Source organism: Desmodus rotundus, chromosome 2 (assembly GCF_022682495.2).
Source record: "Desmodus rotundus isolate HL8 chromosome 2, HLdesRot8A.1, whole genome shotgun sequence".
In the NCBI taxonomy this organism is placed as follows: Eukaryota; Metazoa; Chordata; class Mammalia; order Chiroptera; family Phyllostomidae; genus Desmodus; species Desmodus rotundus.
The window spans coordinates 108,951,016-108,968,441 of NC_071388.1; the positions used below are offsets into that span (position 1 = coordinate 108,951,016).

At 44.2% G+C, this 17,426-nt stretch overlaps 1 protein-coding gene across 6 annotated transcripts in view; it reads right to left on the minus strand.

Moving 5' to 3' along the window:
* Positions 1-12,941, minus strand: part of MYO7B (myosin VIIB) — a 111,458-nt gene extending 98,517 nt beyond the window's left edge. For 4 of the 6 annotated variants that reach the window (XM_045203146.3, XM_045203147.3, XM_045203143.3 and 1 more), the window contains exon 1: positions 12,815-12,936. The gene's annotated coding sequence lies outside the window, so the exon portion shown is untranslated. Of the gene's footprint in view, positions 1-12,814 lie in introns of all 6 variants that reach the window. The other 2 variants (XM_045203145.3, XM_053918547.2) reach the window with 2 other exon arrangements.
* Positions 12,942-17,426: the final 4,485 nt, after the last annotated feature.

Here is a 17,426-nt window from a genome sequence, read left to right on the forward strand (position 1 = left end):
AAATAAACTCAAGATGGATAAAAGACTTAAATATAAGTCACGACACCATAAAAGTCCTAGAGGAGAACATAGGCAGGAAAATCTCAGATGTTTCACACAGCAATATTTTCACTGATATGTCCCCTAGAGCAAGGGACATAAAGGAAAGAATAAACAAATGGCACTTCATCAAAATAAAAAGCTTCTGCATAGCTAAAGGAAGCATCAGCAAAATAAAAAGGGAACCAACAATTTGGGAAAATCTATTTGCCAATGATACCTCAGACAAAGATTTGATCACCAAAATATATAAAGAACTCATACAACTCCACTCCAGGAAGATAAATAATTTAATTAAAAAATGGGCAAAGGACCTGAACAGACACTTCTCCCAGGAGGACATACAGAGGGCCCAGAGACATATGAAAGGATGCTCAGCATCACTAGCCATCAGAGATATGCAAATTAAAACCACAATGAGATACCACTTCACACCTGTCAGAATGGCCATCATAAACAAATCAACAAACAAGTGCTGGACAGGTTGTAGAGAAATGGGAATCTTAGTACACTGTTGTTGACAATGTAGACTGGTGCAGCCACTGTGGAAAACAGTATGGAATTTCCTTAAAAAACTAAAAATGGAACTGCCTTCTGACCTGGCAATTCACTGCTGGGATTATACACAAAAAATCCTGAAACACCAATTCAAAAAAATCTATGCACCCCAATGTTCATAGCAGCACAATTTACAGTAGCCAAGTGCTGGAAGCAACCTAAGTGCCCATCAGTAAATGAATGGATCAAAAAACTACAGTACATTTATACAATGGAATACTATACAGCAGTAAGAAAGAAGGAACTCCTACCCTTCACGACAGCATGGATGGAACTGGAGAGTATTATATTAAGTGAAATAAGCCAGGCGGTGAAAGACAAATACCATATGATCTCACCTATAAGTGGAACCTAATCAACAAAACAAAGAAGCAAGCAAAATATAACCAGAGACATGGAAATACAGAACAAACTGACCGTAACCAGAGGGGATGGGGGATGGGCATAATGGGGGAAAGAAGGGGAAGGGTTGCCAAGGAACATGTATAAAGGACCCATGGACAATGCCAAAGGTGGGTAGGACTGAGAGTGGGAGATAGGAGTTAGTGGGGCAGGGGAGAGTGGTGTGGGGAAAATGGAGAAAACTGTACTTGAACAACAATTTAAAAAAAAAAAAAGAAATACACACAAAAATAAAGCAAAAAAAACCCCAACCATGCACGGAGAGGTTTTTAATCATGATGGTGGGTAGGTAAATGTGGTACTCTAATCCTCCCACAACCACATCAAAATGACAACTAAGCTACAGAACAACCATCATTCAGAACCACCTAAAATCTAGCTGAACACAAGTCCTATACACAAGGATATGAAGAAGAACTATGTTGAGATTGGTAGGAGGGGTAAGATGTGAAACAGATTGATTCTACACCCAATTGTGGCAGTTAAAAATCAGGAGAAATAGCTCAGCTGCAGAGATCTCTCCTGAGAAGTGAGTGGAGCCAGATCCACACTAGGACCCCTAGTCCAGGGTTTCAGTGCCAGAAAGATAAATTCACGTAACTGTTGGCTGTAAAAACCAATGGGGATCACAGCTGAATGAGAGAGGAGGGCTGCTGAAGTCCCAGTTGTTCCTCTTAAAGGGCGCATTCATGGATTTACTCAGACTCACTTGCTCTGAGCTCCAGCACTGGGACAGCAGCTTGAAAGGCACCAGAGACATACAGGGAGGAAGTGAATTGTCTGACATCAGGGCAAAAGTGGGACGGGGGGAGGGGGGCAGCTTTTTCCCAGACAGATGTACTGGCAAAGGCCACTATTCCTTTAATGAACACTTCCCCTACAGAGTAGAGTCAAGAGATAGGCACCACATATGAGTTTCCATCAGCCTGGCTCACTCTTTTTGCCCCACACTGATGATTCCCTTAGGCACCACCCCACCCAACTTTCGGACCCAGTGGCTTTTCCATACAAATTACCTGTGTTGGATCATGTTTCAGACTTTCCTAAAATCTCCCAAACAAGCAGCATCTAGCCTCAGCGTGCTCCGTACCTCTTGCTAAGTGCCCCAGGCTCAGCACTAGAGGCAGCCAGCCTTGGCCTGAAGCTTGGCCTCTCCTGGCCTCCTCTAATCCCATCACAAGTATTAAACATCTGCAGATCACTTTGTAGCACACACTGGGTAATCATGGGCAGAACACAGGTGGCACTGACCTTGGCCTGTACCTCCTAGGAGTCCCCAAAGCCAATGCACCCAGTGGATAGCCACCTTCACAAACCACACACTCAATGGGCAAACTCAGCACACACCAGAGCTCCAGTATAAGTCTTGCTCTGTGGGGTCAGCCCCTGCATAGGTGATCTTTCATGGTGATTGCAGCCAGATCTTGCAGCCAATTGGCTTGGAGACAAATCCCTCCCATTGAGGTACGAACAGCAATCAAGACTCAACTACAACAGGAAGGTCTATACAACCCACATGGGGGGCTCACCTGGAATTCCCAGCATGGGTGATTGAGAAGGCTGTACCAATGGACCCTACAGGACGCCTACCGCATAAGGCCACTCCACCAAGTATGGGAGACATAGCAGCTCTACCTAATATACAGAAACAAACACAGGCAGGCAGCAGAAATGAGGACACAAAGAAACATGTTCTGAATTAAAGAGCAGAACAACACTCCAGAAGAAAGAACCCTAAACAAAATGAAGACAAGCAATCTATCCAATGAAGTGTTCAAAACACTGCTTATAAGGATGATCAATGAACTTAGGGGAAGAACAGATGAGCTTAGGGAGGACTTCAACAAAAAGATATAAAACATAAAATGGAAATAAAAACATAAAAATGAACCAGCCAGAAATTAATAATACAATAACTAAAACAAAGAATACATTATAGAGAATCAATAGTAGAGTAGATGAAGCAGAGGATCGAATCAGAGATTTGAAAGATAAGAAAGCCAAAAACTCCTAATCAGAGGAGCAAAAAAATAAAAATAAAAAAACGAGGATAGTATAAGAAGCCTCTGGGACAACTTCAAGTGTATCAACATTCACATCATGGAGGTGCTGGAGGGAGAAAAGATAGAGCAAGAATTGAAAACATATGTGAAAAAATAATTACAAAAAAAATTCCCTAACTTGGTGAAGGAAATAGACATAGAAGTCCAGGAAGCTCAGAGAGTCTAAAACAAGATCAACCCAAAAAGTCCATACCAAGATACATCAAATTAAAATGCCAAAGGTTAAAGACAAAGAGAGAATCTTAAAAACAGCAAGAGGAAAGTAGTTAGTTACCTACAATAAGACTATCGGCTGATTTCTCAACAAACTTTGCAGGCCAGAAGAGATTGGCAAGAAATAGTCAAAGTGCTGAAAAGCAAAGACCTACATCCAGCAAACCTATCATTTAGAATCAAAGGACAGCAAAAGAGCTTCCGAGACAAGAAAAAGCTAAAGAAGTTCATTACCGAGGAGAATCAAGATGGCGGCATAGGTAGACACACTGTGCCTCCTCGCACAACCAGAACTGACAGAAAATCAAATGGCAAGGAAGTCTGACACCAAGTAGATGAAAAAGAAACATACATCCAGACCGGTAGGAGGGGCAGAGACAGGCAGCCAGGGTGGAGAGGACTCGTGTGGCCTTGGCGGGACCGAGACTGGAGGAGTGTGGGACGAAAGGGGCAGGCAGTCTGACCACTAGCAGACCCTGCGGCCCTACATTCGTGCACAGATAAACCGTGAGGAAAGGAGGGGAGCAAAGCAGACCATGTAACCCAGGGCTCCAGCGCGGGGAAATAAAGCCTCAGACCTCTGATTGAAAATGCCTGTGGGTGTTGGGGCAGCAGCAGGAGAGACTCCCAGCCTCACAGGAGAGGTCATTGGAGAGACCCACAGGGACCTAGAGTGTGCACAAGCCCACCCACTCGGGAACCAGCACCAGAGGGGCCCAATTTGATTGTGGGTAGCGGAGGGAGTGGCTGGAATCCGGTGGAGAGTGGAGCTGGCGCCATTGCTCCCTCTCGGCCCCTCCCCCACTTACAGTGTCACAGCACAGCTACCAGTGTTACCCCGCCCCGTGAACACCTAAGGCTCTGCCCCTTTATGTAACAGGCACACCAAGACAAAAAAAAAAAAAAAAGGCCCAAATGACAGAACACTTCAAAGCTCCAGAAAAAATACAACTAAGTGAGGAAGAGATAGCCAACCTATCGGATGTACAGTTCAAAACATTGGTTATTAAGACGCTCACAGAATTGGTTGAATTTGTTCGAAAACTAGATGAAAAAACGAAGGCTATGCCAAGAGAAACAAAGGAAAATGTACAGGGAACCAATAGTGATGCGAAGGAAACTGGGACTCAAATCAATGGTGTGAACCAGAAGGAAGAAAGAAACATCCAACCAGAAAAGAATGAAGAAACAAGAATTCGGAAACATGAGGAGAGGCTTAGGAACCTCCAGGACATCTTGAAACGTTCCAACATCCGAATTATAGGGGTGCCAGAAGGAGAAGAGGAAGAACAAAAAATTGAAAACTTATTTGAACAAATAAGGAAGGAGAACTTCCCTCAGCTGGCCAAGGAAATAGACTTCCAGGAAGTCCAGGAAGCTCAGAGAGTCCCAAAGAAGCTGGACCCAAGGAGGAACACACCAAGGCACATCATAATTACATTAGCCAAGATGAAACAGAAGGAGAGAATCTTAGAAGCAGCAAGAGAAAAGGACACAGTTACCTACAAAGGGGTTCCCATAAGACTGTCCCCTGATTTCTCAAAAGAGACCTTATAGGCAAGAAGGGACTGGCAAGAAGTATTCCAAGTCATGAAAGGCAAGGGCCTACAGCCAAGATTACTGTATCCAGCAAAGCTATCATTTGGAATGAAAGGGCAGATAAAGTGCTTCTCAGATAAGATCAAGTTAAAGGAGTTCATCATCACCAAGCCATTATTATATGAAATGTTAAAGGGACTCATCTAAGAAAAAGAAGATAAAAAATAGGAACAGTAAAAATGACAGCAAACTCACAGTTATTAACAACCACACCTAAAACAAAAACAAAAGCAAACTAAGCAAACAACTAGAACAGGAACAGAACCACAGAAATGGAGCTCACATGGAGGGTTATCAACAGGGGAGTGGGAGGGGGAGAGAGGGGGGAAAGGTACAGAGAATAAGTAGCATAAATTGTAGGTAGAAAATAGACAGGGGGAGTGTAAGAATAATGTAGGAAATGTAGAAGCCAAAGAACTTATATGTATGACCCATGGACATGAACTATAGGGGGAGGAATGTGGGAGGGAGGGGGTGGGCAGGATGGAGTTGAGTGAAGGGGCGGAAATGGGACAACTGTAATAGCATAATCAATAAATATATCAAAAAGATGAAAAAAAAGAAGTTCATTACCACTAAACCAGCATTACCGTAAACATTAAGGATCTTCTAAAATTGCAATAAATTCCTATCTATCAACATTTGCTTTAAATGCAAATGGTTTACATGCTCCTATCAAAAGACATATGGAGACTACAAGAGACTCACTTCCAATCTACAAAGGACACACACAGACTGAAAGTAAAGGGATAGAAAAAGATATTGTATGAAAATGGAAACAAACAAATAAACAAACAACGAGCTAGGGTAACAATACTTATACAAGAAAAAATAAACTTTAAAACAAAGGCTATATTACAAGAGACAAAGAAGGACCAAGCGATTCCACTTCTGGGTATTTATCCAAAGAAACTCAAAACACTAAGTTGAAAAGATACATACATTCACATGTTCACAGCCAAGATATGGAAGCATCATCCTAAGTGTCCATTGATAGATGAGTGGATAAATAAGTGATACATATATACAATGGATTATGACTCAGTTATAAGAAGAATGAAATTTTGCCATCTGCAACAACTTGGTTAGACCTAAAGGGCATTGTGCGGAGGGAAATAAGTCAGACAAAGAAAAGCAAATGACTTATGGTTTCACTTATATGTGGAATATTAAAATCAATGAACAAGCAGAACAGAAAGAGACCCACAGATACAGAGAACACTTTGATAATTGGCAGATGGGAGGGGGTTGGTGGGATGAGTGAAAAAGGTGAAGGGATTAAAAGTACAAATTGGTAGTGACGGAATAGTCATGAGGATGGATATAATGAGCATCATATGGAATGTAGTCACTAATATTGTAATTACTGTGTATGGTGTCAGATGGGTACTCAATTTATCAGGGTGATCACTTACTAAGACATCTAAATGTCTAATCACTGGGTTGCACACCTGAGACTAATAAAATATTGTATGTGAACTGTAATTGAAAAGCAGAAAATTAAAGTAAAAAACTCACTACTCACACAAGAAGAAACAGACAATATTAATAGGCCTATATCACCAATGATTTCTACTAAACATGTAGGAAGAAATGATACCAATTTTGGCAATACCTTCCAGGAAACAGAAATACAGAGAACACTTTTTAACTCATTCTATGAGTATTACCAAAACTAAATTAAAAGACATTAAAAGAAAGGAAAAACTAGAGGCTCTCTCTCCTCATTCCCATCCCTTAGTCCCCTATCATCCTTCACTTGGGAGAATAGAAGCCTCCAGGATGGACTTGCTTCTTCTGGTCTTTCCAAAAATCATCCTTCATTCCACCAATCAAGTGATCTTTAAAATATTCAAAAAACACTGGTCATATCATGCACCTTCACAGCTAAGAATACGCCCCATTTTTATGACATTCAAGGTCTTTCAGGTTCATAACCTTTTCATCCTGCTTTGTATCTCACCTCTTTCTGCCCAGATTGCACTGAATTTGAAATGTTCCATATTTTCTCTTACTTCAGTGTCTCTGTACTGGATATGATATGAATGTGGAAGGGACACATACAGATGCACAAATGTACACACACATGGGCACAGGTATCCTCACATGCAGCAGCTGCAATTTTCTACCTCAGCACTTACTCCTGTTTTTATATGTCATTGCATGTCTCTCCCATACTTGTGAGAAACTTAATAGCTGGACTGTGCCTTACTCATCCCAGCAGGGGTTCAGTACATGCTTGCTGAGTGAATGGACAGATGGATAAATAAATAGATGAGTGAGTGGGTAGGTGGATGCATGGATGGATGGATAGTTGGGTGGGTGGATAGATGGATGCACAGATGGATAAATGGCCACTGGGAATATCACCTTGCTCTTCATCCCAGGAAAGCAGGTGAAGCATTGACCCTGAGAAAAAGTCCTGGGATATTTGCAAGTTCCTGTTCCTTGGGGGTGAGATGACTGCTTAGATCAGGCACCCTTGTCCAGTCCTGAGTTAGGTCAACGTGGCTGAGCCAAGGGTATAGGTGCTTTACTGGTTCCCAAAGTCCTCTTCAGAGCTGCTGGGAGTTCTAAAGCTCACCACTGAAATGTGTTTTTGGAGCATGATTGAACTGGAGTACAGGAGAGTAGATAAGGAAATGCTGGACTGCCGGTCAAGATGGAGGTGTATGTAAATATGCCTCACCTCTGTGTACAACTATAGCAAAAAATGCAAATACACAATAAAACAATTATTGCCCAGAATTATAGGAGACTGTTTTGTGTGGTGTGGGCCCAGCTCCCACTTGGAAAGGGAGGTCTGGCATGCAGAGGTCCCAGTGGAAAGCAAGGTCTGGCACACAGAATCCACACCCACGGGTAGGTTCTCCCATGGGGGAATCAGACTTGCCTTGTACCTAGGCTGCTTTGAGACTTGGTTCTTGCTAAAACTCCCTCATCCTGAATTGAGGCAGCAAAGGTTTACTGAATATCTTTAAAGTAACTTCTAAAATCTATGCTAAAACTTCCAGTGAAGAGTGTAACCAGTTCAACCACTTTTCCCTTTACATTTGCAAATATCCTTCTTTTCTGATGTATTTAGCAACATCCTCTCCTTTGTTTTCTATAAAAGGTAACCACTTAAAGTGAACCTGTGCATAGTAAATGAGGACTATCCTCAATGTAACGTCCCCAGAAAAGAAATAAAAGCCTGTTAAGGCAAGGGTCGGGCGCTCTTCTCTTGAGAGAGCAGCCATGACATCCCTTTTCCTTCACAGGACTCGGTAGTCCGTGTAAATTTGTCTCATCTCAGCCACAACATCATGGACACTGCAGGCCAGTGTCCATATCACAGAACTGTCAGAAAATAGAGCTATATGAAAGTCCAACAACCAAAGATCTAAAGAAGCCACATTCATTGATGGGTAGGAAGGGCAGAGATGCAGAGAGGTGTGGAGACACGGAGAGGTGCAGAGACAAAAACAGGCAGTCCCCATATCCACATATGGTAGATAAAAACAGGAGGGATACCTTGGTTTCCCAGCCTCAGTCCAGACCACCCAGCCCAGGGTTCCAGCATCAGGAAGATAAGTCCCCAAAACTTCTGGCTGTGAAAACCAGTGGGGGTTGGGGCAGCAGGAGAAACTGTGAGATTCTCAAGAGACCCCTTTTAAAGGTCCCGCAAAGGACTTAGGACTTGTACAGATGCAGCCCCTCTGGGATTCAGCAAAAAAGCAGCAGCTGGAAGGGCACCAGTGGCATAAAGGGAGAAAGTGAAGTGCAAGTGCCGGGAGAGAGCTTCTTCCTGGGCAAAACTCCAGAGGTCAGGCAGTGGCATTGTCCCCTCTGTGAGCCCTCCACCACACAGAGCAATAGAGGGGTGACACAGGTTGCCCCACCCCAGCGATTACCTAAGACTCCATTCCATGCCACTTACAAGTGAGCTTTTCACAATAGGCCACACTACTAAGTCAGGGAGTCAAAGCATCCCTACTGAATACACAGAAACAAACACAGGGAGGCTGCCAAAATGAGGAGACAAATATGGCCCAAATGAAAGAACAGAACAAAACTCCAGGAAAAGAACTAATCAAAGTAGAGATAAGCAACAGGTCAGATGCAGAGTTAAAAACACTGGTTATCAGGATGCTCCAGGAACTCACTGGGTACTTCCAGAGCATAAATAAGACCCAGGCAGAAATGAAGGTTGCATTAAGTGAAATAAAGAAAAATATACAGGAAACCAAAAGTGGAGAGGATGAGGCCAACAATCAAATCAATGATTTGGAACACAAAAAAAGGAAAAAGCATTCAATCAAGACAGCTGAAAGAAAAAAGAATTAAAAAAAATAAGGATAAGCTTAGGAACCTCTGGGACATGTTTAAATGTACCAACATCTGAATCATAGTAGTGCCAGAAGGAGAAGAGGAAGAACAAGAAATTGAAAACTTATTTGAAGAAATAATGGAAGAAAACTTCCCTGATTTGGTAAAGGAAATAGACATACAAGTCCAGAAGCACAGAGAGTCCCAAACAAGATGGACCCAAAGAGGACCATACCAAGACACATCATAATTAAAATGTCAAAGGTTAAAGATAAAGAGAGAACCTTAAAAGCAGCAAGAGAAAAGCAGATAGTTACATACAAAGGGGCTCCCAGAAGACTGTCAGCTGATTTCTCCAAAGAAATTTTGCAGGCTAGAAGGGATTGGCAAGAAGTATTCAAAGTGACAAAACGCAAGAACCTACAACTAAGATTACTCTATCCAGAAAAGCTATCATTTAGAATTGAAGGGCAGATAAAGTGCTTCCCAGACAAGGTAAAACTAAAGGAGTTCATCATCGCCAAGCCATTATTATATGAAATGTTGAAGGGACTTATCTAAGAAAAAGAAGATAAAAAATATGAACAGTAAAAATGACAGCAAACTCACAGTTATTAACAACCACACCTAAAACAAAAACAAAAGCAAACTAAGCAAACAAGTAGAACAGGAACAGAACCACAGAAATGGAGATCACATGGAGGGTTATCAAGAGGGGAGTGGGAGGGGGAGAGAGGGGGGAAAGGTACAGAGAATAAGTAGCATAAATTGTAGGTAGAAAATAGACAGGGGGAGGGTAAGAATAGTGTAGGAAATGTAGAAGCCAAAGAACTTGTAAGTATGACCCATGGGCATGAACTATAGGGGGGGAATGTGGGAGGGAGGGGGTGGGCAGGATGGAGTGGAGTGAAGGGGGGGAATGGGACAACTGTAATAGCATAATCAATAAATATATTTAAAAAAAACATTGCCATTTTGCCAGTTTTGTTCAAATATATATATGAAGATATATCTTTCCTGGAAGTAATTATATTAAACTGTTAACAGTGGTTTCTTCTGGAGAGAGGGATTGGGGTGGGAAGTAGAGGGAGGGAAGTCGGAGGAGACTTTCCCTTCACATGATGCTCCTTCCTGTCATGTGTGGCTTTTCCATATGTATAGATTACTTTTATTATTTATTTTACTGTCCATAAGGCTGTCTAGGGTGCTTGAAATTCCCCCTCCCTACAGTGACGACTATCTGCAAATATCAGCTACCAATGTCAGTGACAGGGAGGAATGAGAGGAGCCGATAGCAGCAACCCCAATGAGTTTCGATCTCTTGGTGTTGCTAGGTTTGGCAGTGCACACTAGGGAAATGGGCCTCTGAGCCCAGATTCTGAGGCTTTCCATGTGCCCTGATCTAGCCAGGGATAGCTCAGGCCCTCTCTGCAGCCCAGGGCCCTGGAGGACGTTCAGAAGGACATATTCCGCTGCTGAAAGGGAGTGCTATCTCACTTAAGTTGGCTAAGCATGAGGGTGATGTCTGCAGGTTGCCATTCCCATGAAGACATGGGACTGGCAGCCCAGGAGGTACATGTCCCTAAGTGGTGCCCTTGGCCCAGAGACACAATGTTCCTGGGTCCTCACCCGGGGTCTCTTCTCTTCTGCCCAGGTAAGCCCATGGTGAAGATGTGAAGCCATAGTCTTCCATCCTGTCCTTCCTTAGTGGGCATAGAGCCTGGTCACCTCCACTGCCAATATCCTTGTCATGTGTGACAATGTAGAGCTAAGAGACCCCCATCTAGACAGGTACTTTCTTTCTTTTGCATCTGTGTGTTGCTGCTACCTTATCCCCTGCTCCCCACCATGGATATCTTTCCTCTACAGCTTCCTTCTCTGCCATTGACCCTCCCCAAGCTGTCTTGGCCCCTTTGATCTCTATATCTGACTTCCTGAAGCCCACTTTTCCTTTGCACAGTCTCTCCTGACCATCCTGCAATGAAGGAACATGATGCCTGCTGCTTGATTAATTGAGGAGATAGATAAGAGTGTCTAAAATGGCACTGGATTAGAAACCTAACCTCACTTGCAGCTTTACTTCTATTACAAACTACTCCAGACCTTTATTCAATGCACATTTGTCAAGTGTCTTGTCTCTGCCATGCTGTGGGTGAGTGAAAACAAGGGGACAGAGGAGGTTCAGCCCCTGCTCTCAAGGCATTCATAGTCCAGTGGCATTGAGCCAGGCATTCATCCTATTTCAACTCAATGTTTTTCTTGTGACAAATGTACTGTTCTTTCTCCCTGAATAGGTTGTTATATATGGACTGAGTGAAAATGAGAAAGCAAGAACCTTGGTTAGCCATGAAAAACACAAAGTTATGTAAATGCATTTAGGTGACTTGGATGGGTATTCCCTCCTGTCACCTCTCCCCAGACCTGGGCCCCCTAGTACTTGCCCATGTTGAGGATGCAGCAGGGCCCAAGATAGACACACAGGGTAGAGGTTCTGCTGAAAGAGGCCCCTGAGGGCCAGCCAGCAGGTGCCCAGTGGGTTTAAGTGTTGGGGAAAGCCTTCTGCAAGAAGTGTGTAGAGCTGAGTTGTTCATTCAGGAGTGTGCTCTGGGTGTAAAGAGCCCCACACAGCATTTTGGTTTTCTTCAAACTAAAATTCTGAACAAAATTCATGGGTTTTATGGCTGAGAACAAAATTCAAGTCCAGAATTATAGAGTAGAACCAGAGGGGGAAGCCTATTTGTAAGGAATAAACAAACCCAATTTAGGAGATTTGGGATGGGACCCCACACCCGCCAGAAGCCTGACCTTGGCCAGTCCCTACCAATGTCCATGTCTCAAATGTCCTCCTCTGTGAACTGGGATGGATGCCCGCCATGCTGACAACTGAGGTGAGGCAGCTATGGGAGCCCTCAGTGGTGGCCTCCCCTCAGTTACTCCTTTCCTGGACAACCCACAGGTCACCCAGAGGAGGCTTTGAGACCAGATTGGCAGGGTCCCGCCTCACTCTAGTGTCCAGGCCATCCAGAGGTGACTAACTTGATCATTCACAATTGTCCAGGCAAACACCCATGTGACTCAGAGAAACTCGGGTTTTAGAGTGAAGCCCCAATTCGGCTCCTTCCTGTGGACACTTCAACTTCTATGGTCTTCAGTCTCCATATCCATGAAACCGAGGCGATAACACCATTGTGCTATGAGTGTACACTGCAATGGCACATGCAGCACAGCTGATAGCTGCCAGGTACCCCTGGGATATCCTCACGACACCTGATGCCATGGCAAGACCCTCCTGCTTTGAGAAGGTTGCCGGGCTCGGGCAGCCTCTGCAACTGCCTTCTCCCTTGGTTAGTACATCTGCCTTCTTGTAGGGCCAGGACACTTCTCCCTCCTCTTGTTTCTTGTTTCCAGGCTCCTAAAGTGGATCTTTACCTCTCCACTTCATAGGCCTGTCCCACCTTGTTGGCAGGTGCACCTTATAGTATTTACCCATGTTTGAGCCTCCCAATACCCCATTTGCCAAGCCACCCTCCTCTGAGAGGTGACCTACTTTTCCCATCCTCCCAACTGACAGGACAAAGGCCTGTAGGCCCAGTGCATCCAACAGGCAGAGAAGCTCCCAGGTGCTCCCTTACCTTATCAGGACTGGTGGCTGGCTGACTCCCTTCTCCTCCAGCCTAGGCACTCTGAAAGAGCAGGACAGGAGGCAGTGCCAGGGCTCAGGGTGTGGAGGAGAGTATGGAGAGCAGAAAAGACGGAAGGGCCTGAGGAGGAAATGGCCCAGCCCTCTGGGCTCACGTAATTTATTACCGGACTTTGTCCTTAGTATCCAGGCCTATCCACTCCCACAGGCTCCTGCAACCCCAGTAAGCAGAGCCTCACAGCACTCTGACCTTTAATCCTGGCCTCCTCAGCAGAGAGTCCTCACAGGCCATCAGAGCTCGTACTCACATACATTTTGCTGGCCATCAGCGAAATCCCTGGTGACAATCAGCCAGCTGATCATTCAGGGAGATCAGCATCTTCCCAGGAGTCATGAGGACTCCAAAGAAGCTGACAGCAGGAAGTTTGCTCCCAAGCACCTGTGTTCTAACTTGAGGCACACACACAGGAGACAGTCAGGAAGCCTTATCAGGCACGTAGATTCCCAGTAGCTGCCCTGGGAACAAAGAGGCTGGCTTGGGCTGGAACTTGAACGAAGGGGGCATTTTTGCTGTGAGCCAAATACAGGCCCTTCTGAAGGGAAGGACATCCAGCTGTGTGCCTCGGGAGAGGCCAGACTGCAGGGCACAGGAGGCCCTGGAAGTTAGCGTGAGGATGAGGGTTTTAAAGATACTGGTTCAAAAAAAAAAAAAAAAAAAAGATACCGGTTCACTGCAACCCTGTGCTTGGGTGAAGAGATGCCTCGGTGGTCCTGTAGCTGCCCAGTCAGATTCCTTCACTTTCCCAGTATGTGGAGTAACTTGGGAACTGCAAGCAGAGATGTGGGAACTATCATTTTTATGTAGAGTTGAGGCCACGACAGTGTGGCAACCCTTATACCAGGCCTCTACTGGGGACAGAAACCAAGTGCTGGTGAGAGAAGAGCCACAGAGGTGGAGGCCCTTTGTGGCCCTGGAGAGAGGCAGAGGCTGCGGCTGCCGCTGGCTGACAGCTTCCTGAGTTTCCTTTACTTCCTGCAGGGTTGGGGGAGGAGGAGGTTTGTGGAGTCCCCAGCTTCCCTCTGCTAAAAGTTCCTTTTGTTGAGACAGCTTGAAGGAGTTTCTGTTTCTTACAAGTGACCAGGCATGACAAAGGAAGGGAAACAATTGGGAGATGACTTAATGAGGGGCCATTAGGAGAAAGGTGTGCTTTCAGCCTTTCAGCCAGCCCCTACCTGCTCCCCACCAGGAGCACTGTGCTCAAGTTCCACTCTAGTGCCACTAACTTCCCACCCCCTAAAATCTCATCTGATTTCTGTGCCAGTACTTGCTTTTGGGGGGCTTCGCATGGCACATGTTTTCTTTGGTTTAGAAAGATACAATTTGACTCCCACATGGAAGCTTCAGAAATGGTGAGCCCCTTACCTGGAATCCCAACACCGGACTGTGTTTGTTCTCTACAACCCTCTTCCATTGCTCTTGAGAAAAAAAAAAAAAAATAATGGGACAGAATATGGGTATAGAAGGAAATGATTTAAAACACCTCTGTATCCAATTTTACCTGTCTTAAGCAAAATTTAACAGAAATACATTTTAGATATCTACAAACTTGTCTTCTGTCCCTTTTTACATTCAACATTATATAATAAACTTTTGTACTGAATTTTAAGCTGTAGTCTTTGAAGACAGCACCATACTCCATTCTATACACACTCCATCATTTGTGTAACCATCCTCCCTAAGTGGACATCAGGAAGCATCCAATCCTTTTCTGTCCTCTATAACACTGAAATGAATAATATGTACTCACAGCTTTGTTTGTGTTGTGTCATTACAGGAATGTTTGAGAAGGGACCTTATAGAAACAAGGGGCGTGAACATTTTGTTGCTGATCTTTCTCAAGTTGCACATCCAGTCCTCCCTCCCAGCAAAATGTGTGCGTGTTATTGCCAAGACCTGGCCTGACTGTTGTGTGAGTTAGCAGGTTTCAGAGGGGACATTATGAGGGACTACTTCCCCGTAGGCTCAGGTTCTCCATTGATGAGGTACTTCGAATCCTGAAAATCAAGAAGATGGGCTTGGGGAAGTCAAGATAGGCTCTTCCTTTTCACAGCCTAATGCTACTTCCACAATTCTCCTCAAGATGCGAATATTTTGCTAACTTTTAAAATATGTTTTTTTAAAAGATTTTATTTATTTTATTATTAGACAGAGGGGAATGGAGGGAGAAAGAGAAGAAGAGAAACATCAGTGTGTGATTGCCTCTCACGTGCCCTCTACTGGGAACCTAGCCTACAAACCAGGCATGTGCCCTGACTAGGAATTGAACCAGTGACCCTGTGGTTTGCAGGCTGGCACTCACTCCACTGAGCCATACCAGCCAGGTAAAATATGTTTCTGAGTTAAGCCAAAGTGCCTCCATGGAACCACATGTGTTTCATTCCGTTTCTCCCTAAGGATGGAACCCATTGTAGTATGGTTATAGCAACTAAAAAAGAAGAGCAATAGGCATTTTATTTTCAGCTCTACTAACATATTGTTGAAGACTTAAACTTGCTTGCTTCCTGGTGGCCCTTATCTTCCCATCTAGCCAACAGCAGCCAAGTTATCCATTAATGCTACAAAATAGCACAATGGTCAGTATAGATCTTTGTCACTGAGCTACTCTTCAGTGAATTTCAGAATCCTCAGTTTAAAGAGAGTACCTTCAATGTGCTGGGCTCTTTGTATGTGTCATCTCATTCAACCCTCATCAAAACCCTAAAAATTAGGGGTGTTACTCATTTCATTGTAAGAAAGCTAAAACCAAAGAAGTTAAGGAACTTGCTTAGGTCATGTAGCTAAAAGTGGTGGGGCAATATTTGAATTGAGGTCCATCTGACTCCAAGGCCAGTGCTCAGTGAACTTCATTACACCACACTGACCTTCAAACTAACCTGGCCTCCCTTTTCCCTATGCCCAAGGATGTGTGAGACATCCTATTTTTGGAGATTTTCAGGGAAGGTTCTTTCCCAACCTGTCCAAACCCAGGGTCTGAAGGGTATTTCTCTTTCATTTCATTGGTCTCCAGTGTGAGGGCAGAGGGATATCTAAGAAGAAACAGGCCTTCCCTGCTTCCCTAGAAACAGAACATGCACGGTGCAAAAATGCGGATCACAAGGCATGATTTATCTGTGTAGTTTAGGACTTCTCAATCTTGGCACTATTGAAATTTTGAACTAGATTATTGTTTGTTGGGTGGTTGGGAGGAGCTTTCCTGTGCATCGTAGGATATTTAGCAGCATCCTTGGCCTCTACCAACTAGATACACTCTCCCAGTAGTACAATCAAAATGTCTCTGAATACTGCCGAGTGTTTCCTGGAGAACAAGATTACCTGCAGTTGAGAACCAGCGTAGATCCCATAGGTCCAGGTGCAATCGAGGCTAGGAGAACTCTTTCTAGCTGAGGCCAGCAAGGGCCAGAATAGAATGTTATCCTAGAATAGGTGACCCCACACATGGCTTCCTCGAATGGTAGGAAGATATGGCTCAGAAGATACGGAAGGTGCAGGGAAGAAGCTATTGGACTAGTGTTCCCTAGAGGATCTTGGCTCTGACATGACACAGAAATGCCGTATCACCAGCCCAACCAGAGTACTTAATCCTCCCTGGACCAGCAGCTGTAAGATAGACATTGTTAGACTGGGCGGAGCTTGGATCCAAAGTCCTAATGGGTAAGAAGGCCATTTCAGTCCATCATCTCATCCAGAAGGAAATGATTCATTTCTGATTGTGCTTTATCACCATAACCCCTTTGGGGAACCCACTCAGAGGTTCATCCAAGGCAGCAGGAGGGACAAAGTAGGGGTACAAAATGTAAGAGTCACTTTCTTATCTCTGAAGAGCTGTGGGCAACCAGTTAATAAATCTCAGTCTTGGGCCCTGGTTTTTAAACGTAGGCAGTTAGTCATAAACAGGGCACTCTGCCCCAGGATCAGGGTCAATGGCACATGCTGGTGACTAATTTGATTGCCCTGGAGAGGTTGAGGTAGTGGGAGGGGAAAGCAAAACCTGATTATGTGCCAAAGTCAATAAACCAGGTAAATGATGCTTATGGTTCTGATTGTGGTGGTGATAATAGTACTTCAGCTCTTGGGAGAGTTTGAAGGTGAGGGGCTCGTTGACAAAAGCTTCATTTCTGAGGGGAATAAAGCATTAGGGTGAATTTCTTTCTTTTAAAAAATTTATTGGTTTTTAGAGAGAGAAGAAGGAGGGGAGAGAGAAATTTGTTATTTCAGTTATTTATATATCCATTGGTTGATTCTTATATGTGCCCTGTCCAGGTATCGAACTCACAACCTTGGCATATCAGCTTATCAGCTCTAACCAGCTGAGCTGCCTAGCCAGGGCAGCATGGATTTCTTATCCCTGGCTAGAGGGTTCTGTGTGCACCAAGATGAATTTCCTTTTTTTCCTGGTCCTACAGTTGGGATATTCTTTCCAGCCTTACTCACATTTAGGAGTGGCCATGTAATAAGCTCCAGTTGCAAGCCAGGCCCATTATAAATTCCTGTGCCATCTTGTACTGTCTCTCTTCTCCCTTCAGCTGGTAGCATGCAGAGCATC